This window comes from Pan paniscus, chromosome 15, assembly GCF_029289425.2.
Source record: "Pan paniscus chromosome 15, NHGRI_mPanPan1-v2.0_pri, whole genome shotgun sequence".
In the NCBI taxonomy this organism is placed as follows: Eukaryota; Metazoa; Chordata; class Mammalia; order Primates; family Hominidae; genus Pan; species Pan paniscus.
In genome coordinates, this window is record NC_073264.2 from 92,984,772 (window position 1) to 93,002,949 (window position 18,178).

At 42.5% G+C, this 18,178-nt stretch overlaps 1 protein-coding gene across 4 annotated transcripts in view; it reads right to left on the reverse strand.

Moving 5' to 3' along the window:
* The window catches only part of TC2N (tandem C2 domains, nuclear), a 67,392-nt gene extending 57,030 nt beyond the window's left edge, over positions 1 to 10,362 (reverse strand). The window contains exon 1 of one of the 4 annotated variants that reach the window (XR_008620957.1): positions 10,073 to 10,190. The gene's annotated coding sequence lies outside the window, so the exon portion shown is untranslated. The other 3 variants (XM_003832771.4, XM_055097952.1, XM_055097953.1) reach the window with 3 other exon arrangements.
* Between the last annotated feature and the right edge of the window lie 7,816 nt (positions 10,363 to 18,178).

The following is an 18,178-nucleotide window of genomic DNA, read 5'->3' on the forward strand; positions in this document are numbered from 1 at the left end:
GCCATTGCACTCCAGCATGGGCAATAAGAGCAAAACTCCGTCTCAAAAAAAAAAAAAAAAAAAAAACTATGTTTTAAAGTGAAACAACAACAACAACAAAATGGCCAAAGACATAAACACCCACAAAACATAAACAATGAAAGGTTCAACATCATCAGTAATTAAGGAAATTTAAATTAAACCCCCAATGGGATACCATTTCTCACCCAATTGTCTAAAAGAAAAAAAATTCAGGTAATTACGAATGTAGAAATGTCTTACATGTTGCTGAAAAAGGGAACAAAATGAACACTTACATCCCGCTTGTGAGGCTATAAACTGGTACAGCCACTTTATAAAACAATCCGGTGTTTTCCAGCAAAACTGAAGGTTTTTAAAACCATGAACACAAAGAGACATGAGTTAGAAGGGTCACTTAAAAACAGATTTTAATGGAAAAAAGTAAAAATTAAATTTAAAAGCAAAAAAATAAAAAAAAAGACTGAAAACATCCTAAATATCCATCCGCAGGATAATGGATAAAGAATGGTAAAGTCACACAATGAAATTATGCGTGGCAATAAAAAGTGAACAAACTATAACACATCAGCATGAAGGAATCTCACAGAATGTGCAAAAGCAAAGCCATAGGATTCACATAGTAGAATATCATTTATACAGAGTTCCAAAGTAGACTAAACAACACGTGTTTGGAATGCATAGACATGTGGTAAAACCATATAGAGAATCAAGGAGAGTGGAAAGAAAAAGATATAATCAGGGAGAATACACAGGTTGGCTTCAAAAAATGTTGGTTATGTATTATTTCTTTCTTTTTTTTTTTTTTTTATACTTTAAGTTTTAGGGTACATGTGCACATTGTGCAGGTTAGTTACATATGTATACATGTGCCATGCTGGTGCGCTGCACCCACTAACTCGTCATCTAGCATTAGGTATATCTCCCAATGCTATCCCTCCCCCCTCCCCCCTCCCCACCACAGTCCCCAGAGTATGATATTCCCCTTCCTGTGTCCATGTGATCTCATTGTTCAATTCCCACCTATGAGTGAGAATATGCGGTGTTTGGTTTTTTGTTCTTGCGATAGTTTACTGAGAATGATGGTTTCCAATTTCATCCATGTCCCTACAAAGGACATGAACTCATCATTTTTTATGGCTGCATAGTATTCCATGGTGTATATGTGCCACATTTTCTTAATCCAGTCTATCATTGTTGGACATTTGGGTTGGTTCCAAGTCTTTGCTATTGTGAATAATGCCGCAATAAACATACGTGTGCATGTGTCTTTATAGCAGCATGATTTATAGTCATTTGGGTATATACCCAGTAATGGGATGGCTGGGTCAAATGGTACTTCTAGTTCTAGATCCCTGAGGAATCGCCACACTGACTTCCACAATGGTTGAACTAGTTTACAGTCCCACCAACAGTGTAAAAGTGTTCCTATTTCTCCACATCCTCTCCAGCACCTGTTGTTTCCTGACTTTTTAATGATTGCCATTCTAACTGGTGTGAGATGATATCTCATAGTGGTTTTGATTTGCATTTCTCTGATGGCCAGTGATGATGAGCATTTTTTCATGTGTTTTTTGGCTGCATAAATGTCTTCTTTTGAGAAGTGCCTGTTCATGTCCTTCGCCCACTTTTTGATGGGGTTGTTTGTTTTTTTCTTGTAAATTTGTTTGAGTTCACTGTAGATTCTGGATATTAGCCCTTTGTCAGATGAGTAGGTTGCAAAAATTTTCTCCCATGTTGTAGGTTGCCTATTCACTCTGATGGTAGTTTCTTTTGATGTGCAGAAGCTCTTCAGTTTAATTAGATCCCATTTGTCAATTTTGGCTTTTGTTGCCATTGCTTTTGGTGTTTTGGACATGAAGTCCTTGCCCACGCCTATGTCCTGAATGGTAATGCCCAGGTTTTCTTCTAGGGTTTTTATGGTTTTAGGTCTAACGTTTAAATCTTTAATCCATCTTGAATTGATTTTTGTATAAGGTGTAAGGAAGGGATCCAGTTTCAGCTTTCTACATATGGCTAGCCAGTTTTCCCAGCACCATTTATTAAATAGGGAATCCTTTCCCCATTGCTTGTTTTTCTCAGGTTTGTCAAAGATCAGATAGTTGTAGGTAAGCGGCGTTATTTCTGAGGGCTCTGTTCTGTTCCATTGATCTATATTTCTGTTTTGGTACCAGTACCATGCTGCTTTGGTTACTGTAGCCTTGTAGTATAGTTTGAAGTCAGGTAGTGTGATGCCTCCAGCTTTGTTCTTTTGGCTTAGGATTGCCTTGGCGATGCGGGCTCTCTTTTGGTTCCATATGAACTTTAAAGTAGTTTTTTCCAATTCTGTGAAGAAAGTCATTGGAAGCTTGATGGGGATGGCATTGAATTTGTAAATTACCTTGGGCAGTATGGCCATTTTCACGATATTGATTCTTCCTACCCATGAGCAAGGAATGTTCTTCCATTTGTTTGTATCCTCTTTTATTTCCTTGAGCAGTGGTTTGTAGTTCTCCTTGAAGAGGTGCTTCACATCCCTTGTAAGTTGGATTCCTAGGTATTTTATTCTCTTTGAAGCAATTGTGAATGGGAGTTCACTCATGATTTGGCTCTCTGTTTGTCTGTTGTTGGTGTATAAGAATGCTTGTGATTTTTGTACATTGATTTTGTATCCTGAGACTTTGCTGAAGTTGCTTATCAGCTTAAGGAGATTTTGGGCTGAGACGATGGGGTTTTCTAGATAAACAATCATGTCGTCTGCAAACAGGGACAATTTGACTTCCTCTTTTCCTAATTGAATACCCTTTATTTCCTTCTCCTGCCTGATTGCCCTGGCCAGAACTTCCAACACTATGTTGAATAGGAGCGGTGAGAGAGGGCATCCCTGTCTTGTGCCAGTTTTCAAAGGGACTGCTTCCAGTTTTTGCCCATTCAGTATGATATTGGCTGTGGGTTTGTCATAGATAGCTCTTATTATTTTGAAATATGTCCCATCAATACCTAATTTATTGAGAGTTTTTAGCATGAAGGGTTGTTGAATTTTGTCAAAGGCTTTTTCTGCATCTATTGAGATAATCATGTGGTTTTTGTCTTTGGCTCTGTTTATATGCTGGATTACATTTATTGATTTGCGTATGTTGAACCAGCCTTGCATCTCAGGGATGAAGCCCACTTGATCATGGTGGATAAGCTTTTTGATGTGCTGCTGGATTCGGTTTGCCAGTATTTTATTGAGGATTTTTGCATCAATGTTCATCAAGGATATTGGTCTAAAATTCTCTTTTTTGGTTGTGTCTCTGCCAGGCTTTGGTATCAGAATGATGCTGGCCTCATAAAATGAGTTAGGGAGGATTCCCTCTTTTTCTATTGATTGGAATAGTTTCAGAAGGAATGGTACCAGTTCCTCCTTGTACCTCTGGTAGAATTCGGCTGTGAATCCATCTGGTCCTGGACTCTTTTTGGTTGGTAAACTATTGATTATTGCCACAATTTCAGCTCCTGTTATTGGTCTATTCAGAGATTCAACTTCTTCCTGGTTTAGTCTTGGGAGAGTGTAGGTGTCGAGGAATGTATCCATTTCTTCTAGATTTTCTAGTTTATTTGCGTAGAGGTGTTTGTAGTATTCTCTGATGGTAGTTTGTATTTCTGTGGGATCGGTGGTGATATCCCCTTTATCATTTTTTATTGCGTCTATTTGATTCTTCTCTCTTTTTTTCTTTATTAGTCTTGCTAGCGGTCTATCAATTTTGTTGATCCTTTCAAAAAACCAGCTCCTGGATTCATTAATTTTTTGAAGGGTTTTTTGTGTCTCTATTTCCTTCAGTTCTGCTCTGATTTTAGTTATTTCTTGCCTTCTGCTAACTTTTGAATGTGTTTGCTCTTGCTTTTCTAGTTCTTTTAATTGTGATGTTAGGGTGTCAATTTTAGATCTTTCCTGCTTTCTCTTGTGGGCATTTAGTGCTATAAATTTCCCTCTGTACACTGCTTTGAATGCGTCCCAGAGATTCTGGTATGTTGTGTCTTTGTTCTCGTTGGTTTCAAAGAACATCTTTATTTCTGCCTTCATTTCGTTATGTACCCAGCAGTCATTCAGGAGCAGGTTGTTCAGTTTCCATGTAGTTGAGCGGCTTTGAGTGAGATTCTTAATCCTGAGTTCTAGTTTGATTGCACTGTGGTCTGAGAGATAGTTTGTTATAATTTCTGTTCTTTTACATTTGCTGAGGAGAGCTTTACTTCCAACTATGTGGTCAATTTTGGAATAGGTGTGGTGTGGTGCTGAAAAAAATGTATATTCTGTTGATTTGGGGTGGAGAGTTCTGTAGATGTCTATTAGGTCCGCTTGGTGCAGAGCTGAGTTCAATTCCTGGGTATCCTTGTTGACTTTCTGTCTCATTGATCTGTCTAATGTTGACAGTGGGGTGTTAAAGTCTCCCATTATTAATGTGTGGGAGTCTAAGTCTCTTTGTAGGTCACTCAGGACTTGCTTTATGAATCTGGGTGCTCCTGTATTGGGTGCATAAATATTTAGGATAGTTAGCTCCTCTTGTTGAATTGATCCCTTTACCATTATGTAATGGCCTTCTTTGTCTCTTTTGATCTTTGTTGGTTTAAAGTCTGTTTTATCAGAGACTAGGATTGCAACCCCTGCCTTTTTTTGTTTTCCATTTGCTTGGTAGATCTTCCTCCATCCTTTTATTTTGAGCCTATGTGTGTCTCTGCACGTGAGATGGGTTTCCTGAATACAGCACACTGATGGGTCTTGACTCTTTATCCAACTTGCCAGTCTGTGTCTTTTAATTGGAGAATTTAGTCCATTTACATTTAAAGTTAATATTGTTATGTGTGAATTTGATCCTGTCATTATGATGTTAGCTGGTGATTTTGCTCGTTAGTTGATGCAGTTTCTTCCTAGTCTTGATGGTCTTTACATTTTGGCAGGATTTTGCAGCGGCTGGTACCGGTTGTTCCTTTCCATATTTAGCGCTTCCTTCAGGAGCTCTTTTAGGGCAGGCCTGGTGGTGACAAAATCGGTCAGCATTTGCTTGTCTGTAAAGTATTTTATTTCTCCTTCACTTATGAAGCTTAGTTTGGCTGGATATGAAATTCTGGGTTGAAAATTCTTTTCTTTAAGAATGTTGAATATTGGCCCCCACTCTCTTCTGGCTTGTAGGGTTTCTGCCGAGAGATCCGCTGTTAGTCTTATGGGCTTCCCTTTGAGGGTAACCCGACCTTTCTGTCTGGCTGCCCTTAACATTTTTTCCTTCATTTCAACTTTGGTGAATCTGACAATTATGTGTCTTGGAGTTGCTCTTCTCGAGGAGTATCTTTGTGGCGTTCTCTGTATTTCCTGAATCTGAACGTTGGCCTGCCTTGCTAGATTGGGGAAGTTCTCCTGGATAATATCCTGCAGAGTGTTTTCCAACTTGGTTTCATTCTCCGCATCACTTTCAGGTACACCAATCAGACGTAGATTTGGTCTTTTCACATAGTCCCATATTTCTTGGAGGCTTTGCTCATTTCTTTTTATTCTTTTTTCTCTAGACTTCCCTTCTCGCTTCGTTTCATTCATTTCATCTTCCATTGCTGATACCCTTTCTTCCAGTTGATCGCATCGGCTCCTGAGGCTTCTGCATTCTTCACGTAGTTCTCAAGCCTTGGTTTTCAGCTCCATCAGCTCCTTTAAGCACTTCTCTGTATTGGTTATTCTAGTTATACATTCTTCTAAATTTTTTTCAAAGTTTTCAACTTCTTTGCCTTTGGTTTGAATGTCCTCCCGTAGCTCAGAGTAATTTGATCGTCTGAAGCCTTCTTCTCTCAGCTCGTCAAAATCATTCTCCATCCAGCTTTGTTCCGTTGCTGGTGAGGAACTGCGTTCCTTTGGAGGAGGAGAGGCGCTCTGCATTTTAGAGTTTCCTGTTTTTCTGTTCTGTTTTCTCCCCATCTTTGTGGTTTTATCTACTTTTGGTCTTTGATGATGGTGATGTACAGATGGGTTTTCGGTGTGGATGTCCTTTCTGTTTGTTAGTTTTCCTTCTAACAGACAGGACCCTCAGCTGCAGGTCTGTTGGAATACCCTGCCGTGTGAGGTGTCAGTGTGCCCCTGCTGGGGGGTGCCTCCCAGTTAGGCTGCTCGGGGGTCAGGGGTTAGGGACCCACTTGAGGAGGCAGTCTGCCCGTTCTCAGATCTCCAGCTGCGTGCTGGGAGAACCACTGCTCTCTTCAAAGCTGTCAGACAGGGACATTTAAGTCTGCAGAGGTTACTGCTGTCTTTTTGTTTGTCTGTGCCCTGACCCCAGAGGTGGAGCCTACAGAGGCAGGCAGGCCTCCTTGAGCTGTGGTGGGCTCCACCCAGTTCGAGCTTCCTGGCTGCTTTGTTTACCTAAGCAAGCCTGGGCAATGGCGGGCGCCCCTCCCCCAGCCTCGCTGCCGCCTTGCAGTTTGATCTCAGACTGCTGTGCTAGCAATCAGCGAGATTCCAAGGGCGTAGGACCCTCCGAGCCAGGTGTGGGATATAGTCTCGTGGTGCGCCGTTTTTTAAGCCGGTCTGAAACGCGCAATATTCGGGTGGGAGTGACCCGAGTTTTCCAGGTGCGTCCGTCACCCCTTTCTTTGACTCAGAAAGGGAACTCCCTGACCCCTTGCGCTTCCCAGGTGAGGCAATGCCTCGCCCTGCTTCGGCTCGCGCACAGTGCACACACCCACTGGCCTGCGCCCACTGTCTGGCACTCCCTAGTGAGATGAACCCGGTACCTCAGATGGAAATGCAGAAATCACCCGTCTTCTGCATCGCTCACGCTGGGAGCTGTAGACCGGAGCTGTTCCTATTCGGCCATCTTGGCTCCTCCCTTGGTTATGTATTATTTCTTAAGCAATACATAGGCACGAGGCTATTTATTTTATTTGTATTCTCTGAATCTGTAGATGTGTCAAAAGTACTATTTTGCACATATGAAATAATTTCTCATTTAAGAAGTAAATAAATACATGGTTGTGGTACAAAACATTAAAAATTCAGAAAACTATATGAATAAAATAAAAATTATCCATAATTATATTACCCTGAAATAACTATAGTATTTGAAGGAGGTAAATATACTTAAATGATGTGCCTTTCTTCTATTCTTTATTTTTATTTAATCTGTTTTAAAGCTTTACTGAGGTATAATTTACCTACAGTAAATTTCACGTATTTAAAATGTATAATTAAATGAGTGACATACATACATATAAATACATACACACACATTGGTAGAAGCATCATCTCATCAAGAAAATGAATATATCCATCATCCCCTAAAGTTTCCTCATACCCCTTTTGGATCCATCCCTCCTTACTTTCTCTTTCCCCTACCCCCAAGTAACCACTGATGTGTTTTTCCATCACATTAGTTTGCATTTTCTAGAATTTTATTGGGTATATGTTTGGGCATAGCTTATGCATATGTTTTACTTTCGCAGACAATGCCAAAAAGTTTTCCAAAATGACTACACCAATTTACACTTCCATCAGCAGATTATGAGACTTCCAGTTGCTCCACATCCTCATCAACACTTGGTTGCCAGCCTTTTCCATTTTAACTATTCTTTTCATATTCCTAAGGAAAATACTCATAAAATGATTTGTCTGAACTCTTGAGCAACAAAAAAAATCAAACTTTCAACGAAGACTGAAGTGAAACTCATTATACAGAAATTTTAATCTAAGAGCTTTTTCCCCTGAATGCATAATAATAATTGAAGCAAAGGCCCTAAATGATGTATGCCTCACAGATTCTGATTTAGTCCCAACACCTGATTTCTACATAAGATTTTTAGAAGAACCATTGGGACATACATAAAAGAACCGCATAACTTAAAAGCAAGTTGAGAACATCAACATATTGGAACTCAGGTAAAATAGAGTCCAACACAGTTTATATGCGTGACTTAAACACTATAACACCTGAACTCAATACACCAAACAAAACACCACTAAAATTGTGTTCATAATTTGGATGGGGCAGGGCGTAACTACTTTACCACGAATAGTTCTTTTCAATATGCTCAGCTTCTTGCTCTCAGCTTCTGCTACTTAACCATGAGAGAGGAACAATGTTATGAAATGATGCACTTCGTTTTTAAAATTTGTAATTATTATGGATAACACAAAGGTAGTCTATCATCCTTATTTCTCTTTTTTCTTTCCTTTTCTTTTTTTAATCATCTCCCTAATCAATGGATTGCCTCTCCTTCTAACCTTTGTTTCTCAAAATACGGATTCTAAACTCACATTTACTTGTGAGTGCAGAATCACTATTGTCTCCTCAGATTCATTCAAACTTGGCTTCTACCCTTACACTGTACTTAAATTACGTCTGCTGAGGTTAAAGCCCCCATCCTAACTTCCAAAGACAACAGGCACGTAATCAGTTCTTGACTCCCAGATAGAATTCTCTCCTTGTTAAAACTCTCCTCTCCTGGCTTCTATGAGACCACTGCCTCCTAGATTTCCTCCTTTCCTGATGCTCTTCCTCAGACTCCTTGGCTGTCTCTACCCATCGCTTAATGCTGGTGTTCCCCATCCTTGGTCTTGCCCTCTTCTTACACTATACTTACTTGAATGATTTCTTACACCCTTACAGGATTAACCACCACAAATCCACTGCTGCTTCCAACATTTGTAAGTCTGATCTTGGCTTCAGAAAACCTGATACCAACATATCTATTGGTATATATCCACTAGACAGCTATGCCAGATGTCCCGCCAGAATCTCAAACTCATTTTCTCTCCACCTGAATTAATCTCTCAATATTAGTTTTATTCGTAAATGCACAATTATAATTCAAATGAAGTCAATAAAATACAAGATATACTTAAATTTTTCATGAAGGGTTAAACAAAGAATAAATTTGTATTATGGCCTCTTCCTCAGTTATGAAGGTAACTCATATTCATTAGCAAAAATTACAAAATACAAAAGATGATAAAAAGCAAATATCCCAGCTCTCAAAGGCAAGCAACATTATCCCCTCCTTCCAGAAAAAGCAATTTTTAACCATGCTGAAGTTACACATCAAAATATGAAACTGGTAAATGGATTTTGTTGTTGTTGCTAATTCTCAATATTTTCCAGGCTATGTTTTACAATATTAATCAGGGAAAACAAATTTCTATTAACTGCCTACCTAAAGGGAGAACTAGAATAATAGTTCAATTACAAAGGCAATCCTTTTATATGCTGTATTTTAAATGTTCTAAAGAAATCAATGGTTTTGGCTTGGCATCTGTCTTGTCTATACCCAGATGTCTATCGGTGTGCACTATAGCCCACAGTTCATCCACAGTATCTTCCTCTAAAGAAAACCATAGCAAAGGAAAACCTGGAAGAAATAGAAGTCAAATCTAAAACCTAGCTGGGTAGATTGTGGTTTGCAAACACCACAGTAAAGGGACACTTTTAACACCCTTTCGCCACTTCACAAAGTTTCAGAAACATCACAGGTAAAAACCCTCTGCGAAGTTCTTCTCATCAGACCCCGCCAGGGAAAGGAAATTCGCTTCTCTTTCCCCAGAGCCCAGAAACCACCTGGACGCGCCGTCGGAAGCCCGAGCACGGAGCAGGGAGCCGGGCGCCCGGCGCGCGGCCGTCCCCGCCTGGGCTGGGGTCTCCACCGTCCCCGGTCACGGGTCCCCCTAGGCAGAGCCGCCCACCTGGACAGCGGGGACCCAGCCTCGCCCCGTCGCCCACCCCCGGTGCCCTCCAGACCACCGCGCTTCCAGCTGTCGCGGGGCCTAAAGCTCTCTCAGGCCCCCGCGACACAGGCGTCGCTGAGGAGACATGGGAACAGCCCCTGGGGCCCACCACGGCCCCATTTTAAAGAAAGTTAAAGACAAAAGAGACAGAACTGACACCGCCAGCCTGCAAGGCGGGGCCGCCCTCACAGGCGCCCCCCGCAGCCCTGAGCGAGCTGCCAGCTGGGAGAAGCGCACCTGAGCCACGCCGCGCCTTTCCCCGCCCGGGTCCCGCCGCCCTCCTCCGGGTCTCCACGTCCCACGCCCGCGCTGAGGCGGCGCCGCGCGGCCGCGGCCGGTTACCTGCTGGAGGCAGTGGGCGCTCTGCTGTCGCCGCCTGCGGGAACTGTGACTCCGGTCACCTCGCGCGGCCGCGCCTCGAGGTCCCGCCTTTCCCAGGGCCTCCCCTACCCTATCACTTACCCCCTCCCCTCCACTTCCCTCCCCGTACCCACTCCCACACCACCCACCAGGGCCGCCCCGCCCCTCGGGACGGGCGCTAAGGGGCGAGGCGAGGCAAGGCGGGGCGGGGCGAGGCAGGGCGGGGCAGGGCGGGGAGTGGAGTGGCGCAGAAGGGCTGGGCGCGGAGGGGCGGGGCCTCCCGCGTACCTGAGCCGCGCTGCGCCTGCGTCCTCCGCGACTCCGCGCTTGGCAGCCCCTTCCTGGGAAGGTGTAAAATGCCGCCAGGTGTGGGGTGTGTTTTGGGAGAAGAAGGGAGACAAGCGGTAGGAGGGGGAGAGAGGGGAAGCTATTGGCCTGAGGAAACTTCTCTGACTTGGGGAGGCAGGGGCAGTCTTTCTGGCGGGAGATGTTTATGCACACTTTACTTAGAAGCGGAGTAGTCATGTTGTTACTTGACTTTAAGAGTTTTTATAAAAAGTCTAATTTATAAAGTTTTTGAGGATCAGCCCTGCTCTCCGCTTTTGTTGCTTTCTATCTGCTACTGCCTTGCCATCAATGGGTGTCTTGGAAAGAATATTAAATGTATCCACCACAGCACCTCACACCCCCGATTCTATGAGGGATCCCTTCTAACCCTGGTAAAGCGGGGGGCCTGGCCCTTTTCTCTGGGCTTCCTTGGTGGAAATCTCAACACTGCTTGGAAATGAGTTTCCTAGACTGTCTGATGAAGAATGGCTTAGCATTTTTTGTTTGTTTTGTTTTGACAGAGGTTCTGTCGCCCAGGCTGGAGTGCAGTGGTGCGCCCGTGGCTCAGTGCAGCCTCGACCTTCGGGGCTGAAGTGATCCTCCCACCTCAGCCCCTCCCCCAAGTAGCTGGCGCGAGCCAGCATGCCAGGCTAATTTTTTAATTTTTTGTAGAGATGAAGTCTTATTATATGGCCCAGGCTAGTCTTGAACTCCTGGACTCACGTGATCCTCCCACCTCTGCCTCCCAAAGTGCTCCACCTCCCAAAGTGCTGGGATTACAAGCATTGAGCCACGGTGCCAGCCTGGGTGGTGGGACTGTAAAATTGAAAGAAAGGTTCATACTTTTCTTTCTGGAGAGCAGCCTTTCCCAGAGTGAGTTCTGTCCATCTCAAGGTCCTAGAGATGCTGCAGTGGGAGTAGGGGTAGATCACCAGATCACATTAATGTGGGGGAGAGAGACACAAAATATTTGTTTTCCTTGAGATTCACAATGCATACTAGCATTTTACAGGCATAAGAACCATGTTTTACTTTCTTTGATCCTGCATCTCCCAAATGTGTTTGACCATAGAACTCTTTTCTTGAGAAAGGCCTGTTTCCAATCTTGGGCATTAGTGTTTCAACAAACACTTTGAAAACCACTGCTTTCAACTCCTAGTACGTTCACATTTAATAATGTATCACAAATGTTTGCAAAGTTGTGCACTGTTCACACAAAACTTTCATGAGTCATCTCATTTAATCCTGGAAATTGCAATGTAGCTGTTATTATCTTCATTTTGCAGTTGAAAATATTTAAAGGTCAGACAACCAGTTAGTGGTTGCCCAAACATACAGTTAAGATTTGAATCTGAACTTTGAACTCCAAGGCGTTTTAGACTAATATTCATTCTGTCTCATTTGTTCCTTTTTTTTTTTTTTTTTTTTTTTTTTTTTTGGGCAGGCTCTCACTGTTGCCCAGACTGGATTGCAGTGGCACAATCATAGCTCACTGCTGTCTCAAACTCCTGGGCTCCAGCCATCCTCCCACCTCAGCCTCCCAAGTGTGCTGGGACTACAGGCACATACCACCACGCCTGGCTAAATTTTTAAATTTTTTTATAGAGACAGGGTCATGCTTTGCTGTCCAGGCTGGTCTGAAACTCCTGGCTTCAAGCAATCCTCATGCCTCAGCCTCCCAAAGTGCTGGAATTACAGGCATGAGCCACAGTGCCCAGCTTCCCTTGATACCTAAGGAGAGCACATCCTTGGTTAGAAATCACTAGATTCATGTGTTAGTTGAATCTTCTCAAGGGCAAGACCATAACTTTTACTTCCTTGCAGCACCTGACTTAGTGCAGGGCACAAAAGTGTCATTGAAATGTGCTGAATGAATGAAGGAGGAATGAATGCTCAATAACTACTAATTGAAGTGAGCTGATGCTTGGTTCCTTAAATGAACAACTTTAACAAACTCTTCACTGATGCAGAAGTACCAAAAGCAGGAGCTCCCCTAATTGTTCCTAGTTTTCTTCCCTAGTCCATCTTAAAACATTTTCCTAGAAGAATCCTCTCTATTGACAGATACAGTTCTTGTAAAATCATGAAGCCAATTCCTTTGTTTTCCTTGAAATGGGCCTCCTTCCTGTTCTATCTGAGGCAAGGCTACATGAATGGAGGATATTGTACACCTTTCTTTGTGCTCTTATTTCTAATCTCTTCCCACAAAAGGATCGTCCTCAAAATACTATGAACGGGTTTTTGTTTGTTTTTTAATTTAGCAATTTTATATTATTTGAGGCCAATCTAAGGAGAAAAATAGACTGGTCAATATGGATAACGTGGCTGCTTAGATATTACTGTGTGTATCAATTCTTTCATTTGATAGAGACAAATCACATAATTCCTACTCTAAACCCCTATTCATTCTTTATTTAATGCAGTTTAGAAGTGCTTTGTGACTCAGCCCAAGCCTACCTCTCCAGCCTTATCTCCCAGTATTTCCATCACACCTTTTTGACCTACTGAAGGAATTGCAGTTCCATAAACTGTCGAATTTGCACACACCATTCCCTCTACCCTTCTCTTACAGGTATCAACTAGCAAACTCATGTTCATCCAACCAAGATACCACCTCTTCTAGACAATGAAACCCCACAACACCCATTCCTGACTCAATTAGGTGCCATTTCCCAGCATAACCACCACAATCCATCTGTATCTCTATCATGGTGCCTACATCATAGCTGTGATTACTGGCTTCTTTTCCCACTTCCCTCTAGATGCATTCCAAGTGAGTTACCAATGGGCAGGAATGATGACTTCCACCTCTATTTCCTGAGCACACAGCATAGCACTTGATATAGAAGGCACTCAACAGTTTGTTGAATAAATGAAAACAGCTTTCAAAGAGTATAAATTCCTAGAGTGCTTGTGAAATAATTTTACAAATAAATGGTCATGAATAATACATTGGGGGTACCAGACAGATTTTTGCTTCTCTCAAAATTATTTCCTTCCCATTTTCTGCCTTAGAACATAACAGCAGAAGCCTATACATATTCATTCATTTCATGTATTTGTTCAAAAAATATTTCTGAGTGCCTACCATGTAACAGGTGCAGTACTAGGCACTTGCTTCAGAGACGAAGTGACATTTCAAAAGTGTCATGGATGCTCACCAAACCTCAATTCCTCTCCCTGGGCATGAAGCTAAACTGCTTTGCCTAGCCACTCCCCTTGCATCTAGGTAAGGTCATGTGGCCAGTTCTGACCAATGGAATTTGAGCAGAAATAGAGTTTCACTTCTGCATCTAGGCAACTAAGAACAGGTGAGCCTTCACCCCACTCTCTCCCTCTTTCCATTCCATGACAACCTTGGACTAAACCATGCTAACCATTGCTAAAGCTCACAATACGACAAGATGGGAGAAATGTCTGTGTCCTTGATTGGCTTCATAGAACAAAGCTCTCTCCACTGCCCACTAACTTTGATTGGATGGTGATGTGAGTGAAAAATATATTTTATTGTGTTAAACCACTAATATTTGGGGTTTTTTTCTAACACCTGGATTTACTTACTCTGATAGGCACTGTCATGAATGATGACATATAGATTACATTAAACATACCAAAAAAATGTTTCTCATGCTGTAGGCATTCTATGGGAGACATAGAACATGAAAATTTATCAAAGAGCTTATTAAGGTCATAGAAACTTTAAGTTTGTCCCAAGTAGATAAAGAAAAATCTTTATGGATACATAGCTTTCTGTCTCTCAGATGGCCACCTTATCAGAATGCTGACATCTTGACCTGAAAACAAGCACAGAGTCACCATCATGCCTTCTTCATCATCTTTATCTGCACTTCTCTGTCTCTTTCATGCACTTTGAAGGGTTTCCCTGAGTGGGCTTCAGGAGATCCAGTGTTACTCAAAGTCTAGTATATATTCAGGAAAAGAGAAAAATAAAAAGGCTAGGCTCCAAAAGGTCTTGAATAGCTTACTAAGGAATTTGCCCATTAATCCACAGGATACATAGTTGAATAAGCTAGGAACTATTTGTAGTGAGAAGAGTTGCTTTTTTCTTTTTTCTTTTTTCTTTCCCTCCCTCATCATCTTACCTGGATAACTGTTACCCACTAAACTAAGGTAACAATGGGATAATGGGTGGTCACAGATGCTCCACCAGGAGAACTAATCATGAGAGTCTCATTTCTCAGTGCCCTCCCACAAAGCCCTTCCTCAAAACACCCATCTGCCTCCTCCAAACCCCACTAATCAATGAAACTTCATAGCACTAAAAGGCTGACATAGTTGTATTAGAGGTGTAAATGAAAAATATTCAGCACCTAGAGCAGGAGGCAATAGCACCAGTGGGGTCAAAGGAAATCTGTGAAGGAGGAAACAAAGAGAGAATCCAAAAACAAAAGAAGGTTTTCCACCAACCACATGATCAACTCACCCAGGCTGAGTAGCTGGTCCAAAGAGGATGAGAGCACATGAAACTTCTCAGGATTCAAGAACAAAGGCTCCCAGACTCACTGAGAAGAGCAGAGAAACATCTAAACCCCTATTTCTGTGACCTCTGTATGGACTGGAAGAAATGACTCAAACCTGAAGCAAATGACCCTGCATTCTTCTGGACCCACATCAGCTTGCTTAAGTTGGAACTCCATTTCCCCAAATTTATTTCCCTATATGGTTCCAAGTTAGGTTGGCCAAGAAGAAGAATTGAGGCAAGATTTGGAAGGTGAAAGTGGAGCAGAGCCACTCCCTCTGAAGATCCTCATGACTACACGTGGTGACAGACACACACACAGATTCTGGGAGGTTCTTGCTCATCCTCCTCCTCATGTCTAGCTCTTCTTCCCAACTCTAGTCCCTGCTGGCCAGAGGACCCAAGATGACTCGAGAGCTTGGTGGGAGACCTCCAGAAGTGGCAGCTATGTATGGACTTTTCCACAGCCCCCCTCCTGGGTACCACTCCAGCAGTTAGACATGTGCGGCTTCCTAGAATCACTGCAAGTTCTGGCCTTACAAGTCCACCTGTACAGGGCTTCAGGATGGCTGGCTAGCGACTTTTCTCTAACCCTTCAATTCCACTTTCAGACCTTTACTTCACCAGTTTCTCACATAATTCTTCAAGAGATTAGTCCCATTATCAGTAAGACTCTAGTGGTTCTGCTTCCCTGATTAAACCCCTCCAATACATCATTCATGTTCTTGGCTACCTAGCAATAAGATTATGCAGATTGTACCATCCATCCTTCCCTTCCACCTTTTTTTTTTTTTTTTTGAGACAGGGTCTGGAGTGCAGTGGCACGATCATGGCTCACTCCAGCCTCCACCTCCCAGGCTCAGCTGGTCCTCCCATCCCAGCCTCCTGAGTAGCTGCGAGTATAGGCATGCCAACACACCCAGCTAATTTTTTGTATTTTTTTGTAGAGACAGGTTTTTACCACGTTGCCCAGAGACAACGTTTCACCATGTTGCCCAGGCTGGTCTCAAACTCCTGGGTTCAAGCCATCTGCCCACCTCGGCCTCTCAAAGTGCTGAGATTACAGGCATGAGCCTCCACGCCTGACCTCCTTCCCCTACACTATTAAAGGCCAAGTGCTGAAGTTATTTATCTATAGGAACTACAGAAATTTGGGTAAAAATTATGCCCTGGTAGTGGTCTCCCCATGAGAGGGTGACTGGTTGCCCACTGCCTTCACACTGAATTTACATAATAGAACAACTGACTTTCAGCTTTTCGAGCTTAGAAACTTGCTCCTTTTCTCTTTTAGCATACTGAGTAAATCTCTCTTGAAGAAGGAAGTTTGGTCAGGCTCACCAGAAGTAGACAATAGTATGTCTGTCTATTAATATAGAATGAGAAATAGGATTGTTGCAAGGCCCAAACATGTATCTTACTGCCAAAACACTATGCCCTGAAGAAATAGCTATCCAGGAAGCTAAATGATAACCAAACGGTTGCCTGATCAGGGAAATGGAATGAAAATTAGGAGAGTTGGGAGGAATATTGAGCGTTAGCGTTGAGTTATGATAGCTACCATCAATACCACAGAAGGGACTAACCTGTCACAGTTGCAGATAAGCTATGTGGTTCCACTTACTGGAGCCACAGTCCTAGTCATATTCCTTCTTTTTAGTAGGTTACAGTATTGGCCCCAGGACTTCATCGTGCACTGTATCCATGCCCTTTGCTACGACTTTGAAGTTCCTTCCACTGAAGGAGTGGAGTATATTTCCCTACCCGTTGATTTTGGGTTCAGCCACGTGATTTGCTTTGGTCAACAGAATGAAATGGAAGTAATCGTGTTCAGTTCTGCACTTAGGCCTTAAGAGACTTCATGTGTTTCTGCTTGCCTTCTTGTACTTCTACCAATGCTAGAAGACTTCCCTGGGCCAGCCAGCTGCTCCAAGGAGGGTAAGACACCCTAAAGCAGAGTCATGCCAGGTAAACTCAGCTTAGAACAGCTAATCCCCAGCTGCCCAGCAAGCATGAGAAATAAAAGATGATTTTTTTTTTTTTTGTACCATGGCATTTTGGGAATATTTATTACATAGAAATAGTTACCTGACATGTCCTCCCACCATGACTTTCTGGAATGGAGAATATCTAACCCCATCATGACCCCAGAGTTCCAGACCAATGTGCCCAGGACTCCCCTCTCAAGTCACTGGGCAGCACCAATTTAGCCAATAGTAAGTTAGAGGATTCAGTTTCTCACCCTCAATACAATTCACTTGAAATTTTCTGTCCTTTGGGTTAGATATAAAATCTAAATATTTTTTAATAGCAGAGATGAGAAAGATTTAACAACTTTTCAGAAAGTTACTTCTGAATATTAGTGATTGTACATGCCACTCAAAATCACTGTGTGAAATAACATTCGAAGCCTATCATTTGTAACTTCTGCTTTCATCAGAGTTTTAGGAAAACACCTACGCCCAGCAAAATCCCCAGGCAGTTTTAGGACGCCAAAGCTTTCCTCATCTGTTTTTAAACCCACTCCACATCCATAAAGATAATTCATGAATAAATGTGGTTGGCAGATGAACGCAATATTCAAGGACATATTTTTTAAGCCTTTAGTTAAGACCTTTGGTTTGTTAGTTTACACGTTAGTCTCTCTATGAATTAGAAGTGGAGGGAGGGGCTCAAAATGCTTTATAATCCTATTTTTTTCAGACATTCCCTCTTTCTCCACCACTCCCAGCCTTTCACTGTCTTCCTCCACCCTTCTAGCTTATGAAGGGACTAATGATGTTGGGATAGTTTTTGAGGAAATGTGGGAGCTCTGTAATCCATTTCCTACTTGACGTGGGTTACATTTTTACCAGAAGAAAGGAAAAAAAAAAAAATGCAAATATATTTCCAGCACAGTTGGGTGGCAGCTCCATAAAGTGGCTTTTAAAAGAGTTATCCCATTGCCCTGAGAGTTGACAGCACTCCAGGGAGGGGACAGGGTCTGTGAGGGCCAGAGAGGCATACCCTTCCATTCCTAAGTAACATCCCCCCAGGAAACAATTTGGCGTTTCCTACAAAACATGAACTTGTTTGGCAGCCTGAGCAACTCATCACTCCTGTTCATCTCATATTGCTTGCCTGATTAATAACAATGACATAGTGAATACAACTTCAATAGGAAACGGGGGAGGAAGAGCCAAACAACATCCTTGCCAAACAAACGCGCATGCCCACAGACTCACACACCCCAATATATAAAGTCACTCTTAAAATGTTGGGAAATATAAAAATGTTTCCATCAA